General features: G+C 44.8%; 1 protein-coding gene across 2 annotated transcripts in view; it reads right to left on the reverse strand.

Annotated features, from left to right (window-relative positions):
* The window catches only part of VIPR2 (vasoactive intestinal peptide receptor 2), a 73867-nt gene that overhangs the window by 30893 nt on the left and 24094 nt on the right, over positions 1-18880 (reverse strand). The window lies entirely within an intron of this gene.

Consider the following 18880-nt stretch of genomic DNA (forward strand, 5'->3'; position numbering starts at 1 on the left):
GGGACTGGGACAGGAGCTTCCATTTGTTTGTGAACAGTTGACTCCATGGTTGAATTATGTAGCTCATTTTGTAACAGTTTGGCTTCGGGAGAAGGCAGGTTGTAGTAAAATTCAAACAACCCACTTGTTATTTTACATTAGCAATTTCTACACATGGTCTGTGGAAATCGTTTTGAAAGCCTGGAAGCTCCCATTACCCCATCTAAGTAAAAGTAAAAAGAGAGGCCAGGACTGACTTTTCTCTAAGCCAATGGCTTACACTCAGCTCAGTAAAATTGGCTGAAGAGGCCCCTTACCTCACTTACACTGTAAATGAAGCTCTTTGTTTTCAGAAGGGCCCCATCACAGCCTCAGTAACTCACCTGATTTGTGATAGCTGTGCTCTCCTCTTCCACAGTATAGAACCTTCTCGGTACCCTTCACCACACACGCTAACCGCTGTCTGTTCTGAAGTCTCCCTGTTTTTATTTTTTATTTATTTATTTTTTGAGACAGAGTCTCAACTATGTTGCCCTTGGTAGAGTGCTGTGACATCACAGCTCACAGCAACCTCGAACTCTTAGCCCTAAATGATTCTCTTGCCTCAGCCTCCCAAGTAGCTGGGACTACAGGTACCCACCACAAAGGCTGGCTATTTTTTTGTTGTAGTTGTCGTTGTTGTTTGGCAGACCCAGGCTGGGTTTGAACCCACTAGCCCCAGTGTATGTGGCTGGTGCCCTAGCCGCTGAGCTACAGGGGCCGAGCCGTCTCCCTGTTTTTAAACAATTTATTTGTCATTCAATAAAATATTTGTATCTGGAATTTTCTTTTGCCAGTTCTTTTGCTGTCAGAAGTGGGAGCTGAGTGGCCTGGTGAGCCTGAGGCCTCAAGAAGCCAGAAGCCAACACCAGGGATCCCTGGAGCCCTCTGAGCCCACCATGGGCCCTGGGTCATGTGTCCAGGCCCCAGTGCCGCTCTGTGTTGAGCAGGCCTATTGACAGAGAGGCCTCTATCGAGGCTTCTGGGAAGTTGCTGAGTTCTGTGTGGAAGTAGGAAGAGAGTCCGTGTCTGTCTCAGAGCACCCCCTCATACATAGGGCGTCTCAGGGAACTTATGGCAAATGTGGGCTTGGCCTGGCCCCAAATCTGCTGTGGACCAGGATTTGTGCCTTTTTGGAAAAATGGGTAAATTTCAAGAATGATAATTTGGAATTACCATTACCACTTGGGGAGTCTTTAACCTAGACGAGATAGTCCTGCATAGGGGAGCCCTTGGGAAGAGAGGTTCTTCAGTCTCGTAGAGACAATGGGACGCATCCTTGGCTTGTATGTAAGCTGCTAAAATACAAAATGATTCTCTAAAGAACCCTTATAATGTGCAAAGGAAAAATCTTTAGCCATCTGAGAAGATTACCTCAACTTATTTTATCTTCCAGAAACACAGTTTAAATCCAGCTATTCTTTTCTAAACCAGCAAAGTTTGTATTATTGTACCTGACACATGACTAAAATTTTAACATGAAAACTATAAGATCTCTGTTTGCGTATATCTGTATGTTTATGATATTCTGTATGAGTGATATTTTTTTTACCTCCAGATGGCATTGCCAAAATTATAATATGTAAAAGAGTTCTATTTAATTGGCCTCAAGAAAAATAGCACTTATGTAAGTTCAGTATTCCTAAAGTCTCAGAAAAATAGGAGTTAACCCAAATGCTTTTTAAATTCACATGATGTGGGTATGGGTAATCTTTGGTAAATAAGAGTATCGTTGGTTTAGTAAAAAAGAACCTTAAGAAAAAAATAAACCTTTAGAATTATCAGTATTAGATAAAATGCAGAGGTATAACTTTTATTACTGGTCAAATTATCTGCAGGTTACAAAGATTTTCAGCAAGAAAAATGAATTAAATCAATATAAATCTAAATAAAATAAAATACTGAAACACTTTGCTGAAATATATCTACTTTTGTACAGTGGAACTGAAGATATTTGAATCTCTCCTGTGCCACACTAAAAACTGCATTCATGGATTTGCCAATTTACAGAATGCTGGTGTAACAATTACCTGGCATATACAGAAAGGGAGAGAGAGAGAGAAAGAGACAGAGAGAGAATGCGAATCTTGTGTGAAAAGGTGGTTAAAATTAAACTATAAGAGTTTTAAAAGTGAGCGTTAATATCAAAATACACTGATACAAACTGGGATTTGGTCTTCTCTTTGCGAAAAGGACAAAGTTTTCCAGATGCATTGGTCTGCTCTTGGTAAGAGAATGTGAAAGATTTTTCTTTGGCTTTTGAGTAATATGTTTTTGTTTTTTTTTAATCAAATCTTTGATTACTAAAGTTAAGGAGGTTTTTTTTTTTGCAGTTTTGGCTGGGGCTGGGTTTGAACCCACCTACCACCTCCAGCATATGGGGCCGGCGCCCTACTCCTTTGAGCCACAGGTGCTGCCCTTAGGTTTTTTCTTAAAAAAGCAATGCAACTTTTTTTGCTTTTGTCATTTTTGTCAAATAAATAATGTCCTAGTCTGTTTTCTGTTGCTACAGCTAAATACCTGAGACTGGGTAATTTATAAAGAAAATAAATTTGCTTCTCACAATTCTGGAGGCTGGAAATCCAAGGTCAAGGTTGCATGTGGTGAGTCCTTCACACCGTGTGACCCATGGCAGAGGGCGGCCTCAGGTCTTGCTTCCTCTTCTTATGAAGCCACCAGCCTCATCATGAGGGTCACCCTGATGACCTTTGTAACCCTAATTACCTCTAGAAGGCCCCATTTTCAAATGCCAACATACTGATTTGGGATAAAGTTCCTATATGAAATTTTGGGGACACATGCAAACCTTTTTCATCAAGTGTTTTTAATCTTTCGCAATTGTTGAAGAACTTCCCCAAACCAAATTAAAATAAAGTCTTTTTTTTTTTTTTAACCTTATTTTCAGGAGCTTCTTTAATACAGGTACCTCACCACAATAATTAAAGGAAACCAGTTTTGGTTTATATGTATCCATATTTTACCTATTTATGATCTTAGATATTTGTATTTTTAAACTAGTATCAAAATATACCCTCATTTGTGCTATTATATATATTCTAGTGGTAAGTTTTTTTTTTTTTTATTGTTGGGGATTCATTGAGGGTATAATAAACCAGATTACACTGATTGCATTTGTTAGGTAAAGTCCCTCTTGCAATCATGTCTTGTCCCCAGAAGGTGTGGCACGCACCAAGGCCCCGCCTCCCTCCCTCTTTCCCTCTTTCTGCTTTTCCTCCCCCCCATTACCTTAATTGTCATTAATTGTCCTCATATCAAAATCGAGTACATAGGATTCATGCTTCTCCATTCTTGTGATGCTTTACTAAGAAAAGTTCTTCCACTTCCATCCAGGTTAATACGAAGGATGTAAAGTCTCCATTTTTTTTAATAGCTGAATAGTATTCCATGGTATACATATACCACAGCTTGTTAAACCATTCCTGGGTTGGTGGGCATTTAGGCTGTTTCCACATTTTGGCGATTGTAAATTGAGCTGCAATAAATAGTCTACTGCAAGTGTCCTTATGGTAAAAGGATTTTTTTCCTTCTGGGTAGATGCCCAGTAATGGGATTGCAGGATCAAATGGGAGGTCTAGGTTGAGTGCTTTGAGGTTTCTCCATACTTCCTTCCAGAAAGGTTGTACTAGTTTGAAGTCCCACCAGCAGTGTAAAAGTGTTCCCTTCTCTCCACATCCATGACAGCATCTGCAGTTTTGAGATTTTGTGATGTGGGCCATTCTCACTGGGGTTAGATGGTATCTCAGGGTGGTTTTGATTTGCATTTCTCTAATAGATAGGGATGATGAACATTTTTTCATATGTTTGTTAGCCATTCGTCTGTCTTCTTTAGAGAAGGTTCTATTCATGTCTCTTGCCCATTGATATATGGGATTGTTGGCTTTTTTCATGTGGATTAATTTGAGTTCTCTATGGATCATAGTTATCAAGCTTTTGTCTGATTCAAAATATGCAAATATCCTTTCCCATTGTGTAGGTTGTCTCTTCGCTTTGGTTGTTGTCTCCTTAGCTGTACAGAAGCTTTTCAGTTTAATGAAGTCCCATATGTTTATTTTTGTTGTTGCAATTGCCATGGCAGTCTTCTTCATGAAGTCTTTCCCCAGGCCAATATCTTCCAGTGTTTTTCCTATGCTTTCTTTGAGGATTTTTATTGTTTCATGCCTTAAACTTAAGTCCTTTATCCATCTTGAATCAATTTTTGTGAGTGGAGAAAGGTGTGGGTCCAGTTTCAGTCTTTTACATGTAGATATCCAGTTCTCCCAACACCATTTATTGAATAGGGAGTCTTTCCCCCAAGGTATGTTCTTGTTTGGTTTATCGAAGATTAGGTGGTTAGTTTCATTTCCTGGTTTTCTATGCGATTCCAAGTGTCTATGTCTCTATTTTTGTGCCAGTACCATGCTGTCTTGACCACTATGGTTTTGTAGTACAGACTAAAATTGGTATGCTGATGCCCCCAGCTTTATTTTTATTACTAAGAACTGCCTTAGCTATATGGGTTTTTTTCTGGTTCCATACAAAATGCAGAATCATTTTTTCCAAATCTGGAAAGTATGATGTTGGTATTTTGATAGGACTGACATTGAATAGGTAGATTGCTTTGGGAAGTATAGACATTTTAACAATGTTGATTCTTCCCATCCATGAGCATGGTCTGTTCTTCCATTTGTTAATATCCTCTGCTATTTCCTTTCTGGGGATTTCATAATTTTCTTTATAGAGGTCCTTCACCTCCTTCGTTAGGTATATTCCTAGGTATTTCATTTTCTTTGAAACTATGGTGAAGGGAGTTGTGTCCTTAATTAGCTTCTCATCTTCACTGTTATTGGCTACTGTATACAATATACAGTATACAAAGGCTACTGACTTGTGGACATTGATTTTATATCCTGAAACATTACTGTATTTTTTGATGACTTCTAGGAGTCTTGTGGTTGAGTTTTTGGGATTCTCTAAGTATAGGATGATGTCGTCAGCAAAGAGGGAGAGTTTGACCTCCTCTGCTCCCATTTGGATTCCCTTTATTTCCTTGTCTTGCCTAATTGTATTGGCTAGAACTTCCAGCACTATGTTGAATAATAATGGTGACAGAGGACAACTTTGTCTTGTTCCAGTTCTAAGAGGAAAAGCTTTCAGTTTAACTCCATTCAGTAAAATGTTAGCTGTGGGTTTGTCATAGATAGCTTCAATCAGTTTTAGAAATGTGCCACCTATGCCTATACTCTTCAGTGTTCTAATTAGAAAAGGATGCTGGATTTTATCAAATGCTTTTTCTGCATCTATTGAGAGGATTATATGATCTTTATTTTTGCCTCTGTTAATATGGTGGATAACGTTTATGGACTTGCGTATGTTAAACCAGCCTTGCATCCCTGGGATAAAACCTACTTGATCATGATGTATGACTTTTTTGATGATAAGTTGTAATCTATTGGCTAGGATTTTGTTGAGAATTTTTGCATTTATATTCATGAGTGAGATTGGTCTGAAATTCTCCTTTTTGGTTGGGTCTTTTCCTGGTTTTGGTATCAGGGTGATGTTTGCTTCATAGAAAGTGTTGGGGAAGGTTCCTTCTTCCTTGATTTTTTGGAATAATTTCTGCAGTACAGGAATAAGCTCTTCCTTGAAGGTTTGATAGAATTCTGGTGTGAAGCCATCTGGACCAGGGCATTTTTTGGTTGGAAGATTTTTTATTGTTTCTTTGATCTCAGTGCTTGAAATTGGTCTGTTCAGGAGGTCTATTTCTTCCTGGCTAAGTCTAGGGAGAGGGTGTGATTCCAAATATTGATCCATTTTCTTCACATTGTCAAATTTCTGGGCATAGAGTTTCTGGTAGTATTCAGAGATGATCTCTTGTATCTTTGTGGGATCAGTTGTTATTTCCCCTTTATCATTTCTGATTGAGGTTACTAGAGATTTTACTTTTCTATTTCTCGTTAGTCTGGCCAATGGTTTATCTATTTTATTATTTTTTCAAAAAATCAACTGCTTGGTTCATTAATTTTCTGAATTATTCTTTTGTTTTCAATTTCATTGATCTCTGATTTGATTTTGAATATTTCTTTTCTTCTACTGAGTAGGCTTAGACTGTTCTTCTTTTTCCAAGTCCATAAGATGGCTTGTGAGTTTGTTGATGCGCTATCTTTCTGTTTTTCAAATGTAGGCATCTAAAGCAACAAATTTTCCTCTCAAAACTGTTTTTGCAGTATCGCACAGGTTTTGGTAGCTTGTGTCTTCATTGTTGTTATGCTCAAGGAAGTTAATGATTTCCTGTTTTATTTCTTCCTGCACCCATCTGTTATTCAACAGAAGATTGTTTAATTTCCATGTCTTTGTGTGGGGTCGAACATTTTTATTAGAGTTGAGTGCCACCTTTAGTGCCTTATGGTCTGAGAAGATACAAGGTAAAATTTCAATTCTTTTGATTCTGTTGATAATTTTTTTGTGTCCCAGGATATGATCAATTTTGGAGAATGTTCCATGGGGTGATGAAAAGAATGTATATTCTTTATGTTTGGGATGGAGTATTCTATATGTGTCTATCAAGCACAGTTGTTCTAGGGTCTCATTTAAATCTCTTATATCTTTGTTTAATTTCTGTTTAGAGGATCTGTCCAGCTCTGTAAGAGGAGTATTAAAGTCCCCTGTTATTATGGTATTGTCAGATATATTGCTCAGACTGAGTAAGGTCTGCTTCAAGAATCTGGGAGCATTTAAATTCCATAAATATTTAGAATTGAAAGTGACCATCTTGTCTTTTTTGACTTTAGTTGCTTTAAATCCACATGTATCTGAAAATAAGATCGCAACTCCTCTTTTCTTCTTCTTCTTTTTTTTTTTTTTTGCAGTTTTGGCCGGGGCTGGGTTTGAACCCGCCACCTCTGGCATATGGAGCTAGCGCCCTATTCCTTTGAGCCACAGGCACCCCCTCCTCTTTTCTTCTGAATTCCATTTGCCTGAAAAATTGTCTTCCAACCCTTGACTCGGAGCTTTAATTTGTCTTTTGAAGCCAGGTGTGTTTCTTGCAGACAGCAAATGGATGGCTTGTGTTTTTTAATCCAGTCAGCGAATCTATGTCTCTTCAGTGGGGAATTCAAGCCATTAACATTTATTGAGATAATTGATAAGTGTGGTAGTATTCTAGTCATCTTATTTTGTGATAATCCATTGCTTAGTTTTATCTTTTGCATCAGTGTGGAGGTTAGGTTCTGTCCTTTAATTTCTGAGTTTTTACTTTGCTGCTGATCCATTGTGATGGTCAGTGTGTAGAACAGGTTGAAGTATTTCCTGTAGAGCTGGTCTTGTTATGGCGAATTTTCTCAATGTTTGTATATCCATAAATGATTTGATTTCTCCGTCAATTTTAAAGCTTAGCTTAGCAGGGTACAGAATTCTGGGATGGAAATTGTTCTGTTTAAGGAGATTAAAGGTAGATGACCATTGTCTTCTTGCTTGGAAAGTTTCATTAGAGAAGTCTGTGGTCACTCTGATGGATTTGCCCCTGTAGGTCAACTGGCGCTTACTCCTGGCAGCTTGCAGAATCTTTTCTTTTGTCTTGACTTTGGACAGGTTCATCACAATGTGTCTTGGAGAAGCTCGGTTAGAGTTGAGGCGACCTGGGGTCCGATATCCCTCTGAAAGCAGTGTGTCAGAATCTTTGGTGATGTGTGGGAAATTTTCTTTTATAATATTCTGTAGTATGGCTTCCATTCCTCTGGGGCATTCTTCTTCCCCTTCTGGAATTCCTATAACTCGCATGTTGGAACGCTTCATAAAGTCCCATAATTCTGACAGTGAACGTTCTGCTTTCTCTCTCTTCTTTTCTGCCTCTTTTACTATCTGAGCTATCTCAAGAACTTTGTCTTCTACCTCTGAAATTCTTTCTTCTGCATGGTCTAACCTGTTGCTGATACTTTCCATTGCATCTTTAAGTTCCCTAATTGACTGCTTCAGTTCCTTCAGTTCTGCTATATCCTTTCTATATTCTTCATATCGTTCATCTCTTATTTGATTGTGCTTTTGGATTTCCTTTTGGTTATTTTCCACTTTATTAGCAGTTTCCTTCATCATTTCCATCATTTCCTTCATTGTTTTCATCATGTGTTCTAAATTTCCTTTCTGTCATTCCTAACATTTCTTTATTGGTGGAATCCTCTGCAGTAGCTACCTCATGGTCCCTTGGAGGGGTTGTTCTGGATTGGTTCTTCATGTTGCCTGGAGTTTTCTGCTGATTCTTCCTAATGAGTGATTTCTTTTATCTGTTTCCTTGCCCTAATTTTCCTTTCACTTCCTCTTGTTCTTTAAGTTCTCGTGCAGCTGTCAGCAGGATTAGGCCGATTGAACACACGTGACCGCCGGTTTTCCACTGTTTTTGTCCTCTTCTTGGGGTCCAGAACTCTCTTGCTCACTCCCTGTATCCTCAAAGGGATTATTATAGGCAGATCCCACCAGCCAGAGATGCCTGGAGTCTTATCTCCCCAGACTCATGGTACCTAGATGCAGGGAAGCTGTTACTCGGCCTCCATCTTCTCTGATTCCTTGTGATATTCGTTCTAACAAAAGGCAGGACGCGACATTCCCTGGAAATATAGGAGCGTAGATCCCAGAGAGACTGGGACATCCACAGAGGCCACAAGAAGGCTGAAGGCTGCAGGGAGCTCCAAAATGAAGTCTTTTTTACCTCAAACTAATTTTGGGATTTTCTAGAGGGCCCCAGGAAAATGTTAAACTAAGCCGATTTATTTGCAAGGGAAAAACTGTGAAGCTACTTCAGATTGTTTGAAATGTTAAATTGCAAAGGAAACATTCTCAGAAAGGTGACAGCTATCTTCTTTAGGTTATATCTGTATGGATATATGTTATTAATGCAAGTTTCCCCAAAATTGTATGAAATTCCTAGAAATCTGACATATGCTGGAATCATGCTGTCAATCATAATGCTAGTTATTATTTTAAGTTATTAATAATGAACTCTGATCATAACCTGGCCATTATAAGTCTTTTGTCATCAACAGACTCTTTATGCTTAAAGCTTCTGCAAGCAGCTTTAAGCATAAAGCTTAAATTCAAAATGGGAAGAACATTAATGTTCTTAATTGTTTACCCAATTCAAAATGGGAAGAACATTAATGACAAGTACAGCTTCACACCACTGAACAGGGTAAAAGTGGCCAAAACTCTGATGAGAAACTGATGGGTTCATAAAACGGCTGACCGGGGATGGAGCAGAGCCAGGATCAGCTGCGTGAGATTGGGAGGAGCAGGGAGGGCGATTATGATCATGACTTTCTGTTTGAAATTATTTTGTTTTCTATATTTAAAGAATCTCTTTCTTTTAAGTTATCCATAACACAAAGTAATTTAATAAAGTATACTATTATAAACAAAATGGAGTGTTTATCTTTTTCTCCTTATCTGGCCTGTCCTGAATTCTGAAGCTGTGAGTGAGCAGCTTATTTTCAGGGCAATACAGGTATTTACACATGTTCAGTAAGAATCTGACCGCCTTGTGACAAAACACAGCTGGAGAGGCTTTGGCTTGGCTGCTTACCCTGGAGAGGCCTCCATAAATCCAATCTTGAGATTCCTTATCTCCAGACAGTTTGAAGGAACTAAGATTGACTTTATGGGACAATAAAACCCTTGAATATTAACCAAACTTTGACCGGAATGTCATATTTGAGAAAGTGCACAGAATCACTATTCTTATTGTTGTTATGGAAATAATCAGACCAAGTTTAATCAGACTAGACTTATTTTGCAAATAAATTAATCATACTGTGATTATCTTTGGTAGGCATGAGGGTGACTACAGAGCAATGATTCTCAACTTTCCTAATGCTGCGACCCTTTAATACAGTTCCTGTGGGTTGCAACCCACAGGTTGAGAACCGCTGCTACAGAGAGAAAAACTGTGTTTCGGTAAAAAACAAAACAAACAAAAAAAAAACACCGTGCACCTGTTCACAGATCTCAACCTGTCAGTGTCTTTAAGGTTTCGTTGAGACCTCTAAATTGAAATGGATCTTGAGTTTTTCTGTTTTCCTCCAATGTCTGGATAACTCCAAATCCTGCAAGTTGAAACTAGACAACGTAATATAAACTCCAGAGAAATCACCACAACAATTGAAGTGTGAACAGCCTTCATGCCTGTTGCCTGGGGGCCACAGAAGAGTTCACAAAACCACCTGATGACATCACCAAAGACATTCGAAGTGCAAACCAGGAAATGGCCCCTCATTCCACTGTGTCAAGACACCTTGGGTTCAAGTCTAGAAATTATTCAACTGGCTTCCCTTTGAAATCAGAAACTGGGTTGATGATTTGTTCTATTAACCTTGCTTTTCTTTTGTTTCTTAGTATTGCCCAATTGCTCACATCATACAGAGGTCTGCTTAGGTGGGGGCTCCCTGGAGGCAACGCCTCTTAAAACAAACAGAGGAGCCCTGGCATTTGTCTTGACCTGAGTGGTGTTTACATGGTTCTATTTAGCGTTAAGACAATCCAGTATTCAAAGGCTTATTTCTACCTGAATAAGACATTTTATGTGATCTGTTTCCTCAAGGCGGCAATGTGCTCCACACATTGGAACTTGGAGACTTAGTCTATGGCAGTGGTTCTCAACCTGAGGATCATGACCCACAGGAACTGTATTAAAGGGCCGTGGCATTAGGAAGGTTGAGAACCACTGGTCTATAGTAAAAGACACAAATGAAAGTCTGCACTTGAACCTCTTTAGAAAGTGCCTTATCTACTGCAAAATATCTGCAATTACAGCAAGAATCTATGAACTGCTGAGCCAAATTTGCACTGGACAACATGACACATAGCCTCAGACTGTTACTCACTGCAGAAGGAGCAGGCACTCATCCTACTGCCTCACGGCAACACAAGAAACCAGAGACCCTGACAAGTGATCCAGAAAGGTGCAGACTGGCTTGGAAGAGTAAAATCTGAATCCTATTACAACCCATTTTATCTTTGATCCCCTTCCCTCACCTCCTCTCACCTTCCCCACCTATCCTCACCTTCCCCACCTTCCTTCACCTTCCCCACCTGCCCTCACCTTTCTCCCCTTCCCTCACCTGCTGTCACCTTCCCCACCTATCCCCACCTTCCCCACATGCCCTCACCTTTCTCACCTGCCCTTGCTTGCCCCACCTTCCCCTCCTGCCCACCAGATGCTAACTCTACACTACACCCAAAGCCTTCCCTCTCCTACTGCTTCATCCAGAAACCTGTGACTGTCATTAAGTAGAAGAGGTCTCAAGCCCTTCCCACTTGTAAATGTGCCTCTGTTTGTGCACAGACCCTTCCCTCTCAAGTCTGCTGCCCCCAGCCGCACTGAGGAACCCCTCATCCATCTGAAATTGATTACTAGAAGCGCCACCTTGCAATCTCCCGGAATGCACTGAACCCCCCCACCCCCACCATCCTCTGCCCTTCTCACCATCTGTACACCTCCCCTCTTTCCATGCCCCCCAGGCATTTCCTCCCTGGGCATTTTCTCCCCAGGCGAAAGCCCCATCCAGGGTCCCCAAGGTCCCCTCTTGTTCCGCTCGATCCACTGGCCTTTTCTGGCCCCATATCAGCTGCTCCTTGTCCCTTTCCTCTGCCCTCTCTTTCAGGGTGTTTGCCTCAAAATGAAAGGGTAGGTGGGTTTTCAGATTTGTCTTTGAATGTTCATTTCCTCCCCTTTTAAACTAAGGTGTCCTGACCCATCCTGGTTACAAAGCCTCCATTATCAAACAACCCTGAAGAAATTGCCAGCCAGCCTGGTGTCTTTGTGGGATTTGGTGCCCAGGCGACCTCTCCACTCCTCTCAGGACCCAGGCTGTGACTGCGCTATCCACGGCCTCTCCAGGGACAGCCAGTGACCTGGGGGCGCCCAGGCAGGTTGGAGGAGCTGTCCTTCTCTGCATGTGGCCATCCAAAGCAGAGAGGTCGTCAAGCCAAGACTTAAAGTCTCATGGGGGTGAGTGGGGGCACAACAGCTATAGAAAATATTTCTTGTCAGAACCCTGGCAGTTACCTGAGGTAGGCGAAGATAAGTGTAATTATATATATTTTTCACAAAAGCAATTTGGACTTGGGACCTTTGTATGCCATTTACTTCTTTTGATTTGGGACTGAAAATGTCAGCACAGGATGTTGGCCTCCTCCATCTTCTCAGAGGCTGTTCCCGGGAAAGCGCCCTTTGGACAAACTTTTTTTCCATTGTCCTGATTTGAGGACATTTCTGGAGGGCTTCAGGGAGGATCCTTCCTGGCCATGCTGTGGGTGTTGACTTGCAAAGTCCCCATTCCTGGACTTGCCCAAAGTGAGGAGACCCCCTCCCTTACCCAGGGGAGACTAAAAAAGTCTTACTTTTCACAAAAATGACGACCTCCCTCCACTGAAGGCTCAGCCCTCAGGCCTCCCAGTGTAGAGTGGCTCTGGGTATGGAATCTGAAGAATCTGAGGTGAGAGAGGGAGATGGGAGCTGCTCTATCTGCAAAGCGTGTCTAGAGTCTGAGGTGTATCCTCTGTATCTATTTTGACTAAGGGATGATTCCCAAGGAAAAATTTGGTGTCGTCATCTAAGTGAGAATGCTTGAGCATGAAGCTGGGCTGTCTGCCGTGACACAGACCTTGACTCTGTGCCCTGACCCTGTCACTCTGACCCTGTGCCCAGACCCTTCACCCTGACCTGCGGCCATGAGCCTGCATCCTGACCCTGTCACCCTGACCCTGCATCCACACCCTTCACCCTGACCTGTAGCCCTGACCCTGCACTCAGACCTTGCACCCTGAACCTGTCACCTTGACCCTGCACCCAGACCCTGCATCCTGACCCTGTCACCTTGACTCTGTGCCCTGACCCTGTCACTCTGACCCTGTGCCCAGACCCTTCACCCTGCATCCTGACCCTGTCACCCTGACCCTGCATCCACACCCTTCACCCTGACCTGCAGCCCTGACCATGCACTCAGACCTTGCACCCTGAACCTGTCACCTTGACCCTGCACCCAGACCCTGCATCCTGACCCTGTCACCCTGACCCTGCACCCTGACCCTGTCGCCCTGATCCTGCACCCTGACCTTGTAGCCCTGATCCTGCAGTCCTAACCCTGCACCCTGACCCTGTCACCCTGATCCTTGCACCCTGACCCTGTAGCCCTGACCCTGCAGTCCTAACCCTGCACCCTGACCCTGTCACCCTGATCCTGCACCCTGACCCGGCATCATGGTTCTATCACCCTAACTCTGCATCTTGACCCTGTACCTCCCCACTGTAAACCTTCTTTAAGAAGCTACTGCAAGTGTTCCTTTTCCTAGAATCTCAAGGTCAGAGGAAGAATTGATTTTCTTTTAAAATCCAAATATGACATTTCTGAAGTAGAGAAACAGCCACATTTTGGCACTATTTATCCCACTGAGACTTATTTCCTCATCGAGCAAATGACAAAAAGGCAGCTGCCCAGGGCCTTGGCACCTTGGCTCTGCTGCCCAATACTCCAACCTTACTTTAATCACGTGAAGCTGTCACAAAGATCCTCCCCTCCCCCTATACCAAAATAAGAGGCATGGGGAGCTTCAAAAGCATTGATGGCATGAAAGACAAAGACAGGAATGTTTCCTGTTAAAGGAGCCTGAATGTCACCACAGCGAAACTACATAGGATCCTGCCCTGGAAAAAATGCCTCAAAAACACTGTTGGGAGAATTGACGAAACTGGATAAGGCAATAGCATTGTAAAAATTTTAAATATTCTGGCCGGCGGTGGTGGCTTACAACTGCACTCTCAGCACTCTGGGAGGCTGAGGCAGGAGGATCGCTGGAGCACTCCAGCCTGGGCAACAGAGTGAGATCCTGTCTCAAAAAAAAAAAAAAAATCCTAACTTTGATAACAGTACTGAGGCTACTTGAGGACAGCCTTGCTCTGAGGGGTGATACTGGCTGTGCAGTCCCCTCTCCAGTGGCTGCACCTGTCTACAGAGGACAGAAGGAGGAAGGAGCAAGCCAGCTTCACCTGCTACAAAGGGGGCTTGGGATCTTGGGGCCCTCGTGTGAGTCTTGCAAATAACTCACTTCAAAGTAGGTTTTAAAAAAGACACCACAGAGAATGTAACACTAGAGTTTCCCCATAGTCCTGACAAAGTCCAGGGTCAAAGACAAACCTGAGGGCAGCACCTGTGGCTCAAAGGAGTGGGGCGCTGGTACCCTATGCCAGAGGTGGTAGGTTCAAACCCAGCCCCAGCCAAAAACTGCAAAAAAAAAAAAAAAAAAAGACAACCTGATATAAATTTAAGTGGTTTTTTAAGACTTAAAATATGATTCTATTTAAATTCAAAAGTAGTATCTTCTTACTTTTAAAAAAGTAGAAAATAGAGTGAAAGGGCATCAGAAGGGAAAGGGCTCAGTGTGGCATCCCTCACATCCCCACTGTGGACCAGAGCTGCCTGTCAGTCCCCAGCCACGCTCCTGATGGTGCCAACGTGGTCAGCGGTGGCTCCGCAAACCTTCCCTCTGCTTCCTTAGCAGCCCCCACCAGCCAGTGAGGCTAGTGTGTGTCCTTTGCTGTCTTCAGTTATCTCAGGACCTGAGGTTTGTACGGTGCCTGTGGCAGAGCAGCAGGATGACGCTGGCCCTTGAGTGTCCAGCGGGGACGGCTTTGCCCCCCTGTCTCTGTCTGTCTCCCCCACAGAGGCAGCACTGGGACAGGGGCCTCCCTGGCTCAGAGGGGCTGGTGGGCTAACGCTTACCCAGGCTGTACAGGACAGACCTCTCAGGTCCCGGCCTGTGGTCTGTGAGAATCCACATTGTGGCCACGGCTCACCCTGCCACCAGCGTCCAGGAGACCCTCTTTGAGAAGAGCCTGTCACCTCTGTCCCTGCCCTGCCAATGTCCGAGCCCCTTTGTCTTTTCCTGATGACACCAACTCTTCCCTATTGGGGGCACCATGTCTCCGTGCATTTTCCTTCTTACCCCCCTTTCTGGTGCTATCTCTCCTCTGCCCTGGAAAAGACTCATCTGCTTATCTGGGAAGTACTCAACATTCTGTGAACAGGTCAGTTAGATCTGGGTGAGGACTAGCAAGAGGACATCTGGATTGCATTTCCGTGTGTGGCCGGATTTCTGCCTGAACCCGTGAGCAGCCTCAGTGCCCCCTCTGCCCTCCTATCCCTGCTGGCTGTTGAACGGGCTCCATGTGGAGTCCCTTCTCATCATTGGAGCTGCTTACCCCCATGGGATGGCATTGGGCATGGCCTTGAAATCACAACAGGCTCCCTATGCCATCGATGTGAATGACAGGAGCTCGCTGTCCTGGGAACTGTTGGAAAGTTGAACAAAGCTGTCTGGAGAAGTGCGTCACAACGCCTGGGTGGTCTGATGCTCTTTAGCATCTCCTAGGTGGTGATTTGGGGCATTTCTCCTAGGTGGTGATTTGGGGCATTTCTAGGAGGGCCTCTGCCTGACTCCGGTAGCAGCCCAGGGAAGCTGGGCTGAGTGGAGCAGGTGAGGTGAGCAGAAGGAGCCTCCCCAGAAGTACTGGGTGTCAGACCACTGCCTTCAGGGGCGGGAGTGGGGGGAGGCCAGAGCTATTGTAGTGGTCTGAGTGCTGAGAGCAGAGTGCAGCAATATTTTAGGAATACAGCATAATATGGAAGAAATGTGTCCTCTTGATGCATGGGGAGGCTGAGTGCCAAGCCCAGCCAGAGGCTAAATTTAGCAGAAGTGCTCTTTCTCCAAGAACTATGGCAGCAAATACACAATGCAGGGGCCCTTTTGGAGTGGACACCTCTCCCACCAGCTCCACTGTGCCTCGCACACTGTGCCCTGCCACCCCTGACTGTGGAGCAGGGACTACGTGCCAGCCGCAAACCACTGGAGCCTCAGAGAGTCGACTGTATCTCACAACCAATCCTGTCTATGTTCTCCTGTCAGTGGTCACAATGAAGCTTCTAAACCACCAAAGTAAAATTCCCTACCCCATTGGGTTTCTGGGAGCAGCTCAGGCTTTTGACAGAAGCGTTCCTCCCAATTTCCTAAGTTTCCAGATGCATGAGCTTGGACAGGAGCTTTTTGGAGACTGAGCAGTGATTTAAGCCACTCTCTGCATGATGCTGGGTTTCTGGGTCTGAGAAGCAGTGGGATGTGAGGTGGGGAGCCTCAGTGAATGACTCAGGCCCCGGTCTGAGACTAAGGCTCTGGCCTCTCACATCAGGACCCCAGGCTCTGACTCTAGCTGGGGACTTATAGGAGATGTAGGGTTTCTGGCCCTTGGGACCCCTGAGTCAGAACCTGCAGAATGAGGGGACCCACAGGCCATGTGCCGCTGGCCGGGGGGGACCAGCAGAGCTCTGTTCCAGACTGTGGGGAGGGACCAGCAGAGCCCCATTCTAGGCTGAGGGGGAGACCAGCAGAGCCCTGTTTCAGGCTAGCCCACATGCTGCCATCTCCTTTGTGGTTCTGTTTTTTAGCCTCACTGGTCAGCATCACTTAGCAGGGCAGGGAGCTCCTGTGGTGGGGAGCCCAAGCACCTTGATGTGATGTTTGCCTAACTTGAGAACAGCCAGTTTCCAGAGAAGCTTCGTGAGGACCAGGAGAGAAAAGTGGCTGGTGCCACCTGAGGGCCAAGGCACCTGCAGGGTGGTGGCAATCAACCTTTGCTCAGTGATGGAAGTGAAAATGTCCCTATACTGAGGTGCGATGCCTGACAGCTGTCCTGGGAGGAAAACACAGACTGGGAAGAATTGTACGGAAGTTCTGGGAAAGACTGGGAAGATGTGGTATCTGGTGACAGGAGGGCCCCCTGGTGGGCCAGCCTGCTCTGGGATGTGACCGCCAGGCAAAGGCCACAGTCATGCCCCACAGGGCTCCTGGGGCTCCCTGGCCCAAAAGGTTTTAGCTATGAGAGGCCCTCTCGGGTGTCCACCCACTGCCTAGGAAAGTTTACCTTCTGACCTGACCAGAAAGTTTACCTTCTGTTCTGACCTGAACAGCCAGAGGCTGTTCCAGGAGCTAAATGGTTCTTCTGGAATTAATTAACTGTGAAACCAACGAGGATTGCATATGCGAAGGGCCAGCAGGATTTGGTTATATGGTTACAGAAAACCCAATTTAAAATATAATTAATCTGTGAAGAAAGTGAGACCCTGATGAAATGAGGTGTGAGCCCCTCGGGTGTCACTCTCCAGCAGGGACACCTGGACCTGGACAGCCCACGCCTGCCAGTGGCTACTCAGCACCCATCCTAGTGCTTGGGGCATCTGGAGTGTCACATGGTGTGTGCTATCATTTCATCTTTGGACCGAGTCCCTAAAACAACCAAGGATTCAAAGTATTCAAAGAGTGGAAACTGTAATCAGGAAGAAAAATTATTCAGTTTGGTACCATCATTTTCTCATATAAAAATATTTTGACTTTCTAATCTGTTAGTAGGGAATATGCTTTTATGATATTTGCAGAATCTCTGAAATGTTTAATTAAGGAGAAAAATAGTTCCTCAGACTGAATAAAAAAGCCTTAGAGGATCTCGGAGTCTCTGCTTTGAGCAGGCAGGATCCAGCCACAGCCTCTCAGGACGAAATGACCAGAGAGATGCCCAGACAGTGTCTCTGGGAATGCTCCCCAGTTGCAAATGTAGGAAAGGGAGAGGCTCAGAGGCAGCTGCCGTGGCCGTGGCTGGTGTTCGATTTTCACTACCTGGCAGGGCCCAGGTCACCACTGATGGTGGAGGAACAGAGGTTCCAGGGAACAATAGGAGACCTCTCCTGGGTGCACACAGCTTTGCGTAAGGCCACTGGTCCCAGGGCACCACTTCCTACCAGTGCATGTCCTGCTGCCTCCTAGACTCCTACTAGGGACTCAGGACAGGGTCCCTCCTGCGGCACCTGTAGTCTTGCTGGGATGTTGGACCGTCTGGACTACAAGCCCCCCAGATTCTGTGGCTCCTGAAAAGGTCTGACTGTGGCCCAGCAGACCAGTCTGGGACTGCTGTAGTGTATCCTCAGGAGATGACCTCATAAACAGTAAGCGACAAAGCTCTACAGGCCTCGGAGCAGGGAGGATGACACCAGGAGGGATGTGAAAAGGTCATGCAAAGCCCTCCAATCCCTGTCCAATGCTGGGTGGGAGTTGAGGGTGCTCAGGGCAGGGCCTAGCACCTCCATCCCCCTGCTCAGTCCTCTTGTGGGGCTGATGTCTTACTCAGAAAGCCCATAGGTCACGGGACGATTCTGGGCTGTGAGCAGGTTCTGAGTTACATCCCCCTACCCACTCTGTGAGGGTGCTGGCTACAGTGGGCAGCATCCACCCAGCTTCCAGCCGTCCCTGGTGGAGGGTAGTGGCTCCCAAAGCCTTGGCCTAGGGTTTCTGCTGCTAGAAAGACATATGTGGGCTGCTAGTGGTGAGACCAGCAGCACAAACAAAGGAATGACCAGGAAACAGCCCCTGCAGAGCCATTCATGTAGGCCAGACACCCTCAGAGAGGGAATAGAATGTGATTAAATCCTCAAATGAGCAGGGCAGGGGTTTAGTGATGTGGAGAAGATAGACAGGCTGTGGAGATGTGAAAGACTGTATTTAGCGTAGTCTTGACTGGTATCCTCCTGTGTCCAAGCCTCCCTGGTTCTAAGCTGCTGAGGGTGCTGGACACACCTGGGACAGGAACACCAATGCCAGTGGCTATCCTGGAAAACTGTGTCCTGAGTTCCCACAGCCCTGACACAAGGGCCCACAAGTGAGTCACCAGCTACCACCTCCTGCTAAGGACAGAAGGGCAGGCCCACTCCTCCCTGAAAAGACAACTGCACATACACCAACCCTGGCTGCAGGCTCAGGGTGGCTTCTCAACAGCCCA

Source organism: Nycticebus coucang, chromosome 11 (genome assembly GCF_027406575.1).
Source record: "Nycticebus coucang isolate mNycCou1 chromosome 11, mNycCou1.pri, whole genome shotgun sequence".
Taxonomy (NCBI): Eukaryota; Metazoa; Chordata; class Mammalia; order Primates; family Lorisidae; genus Nycticebus; species Nycticebus coucang.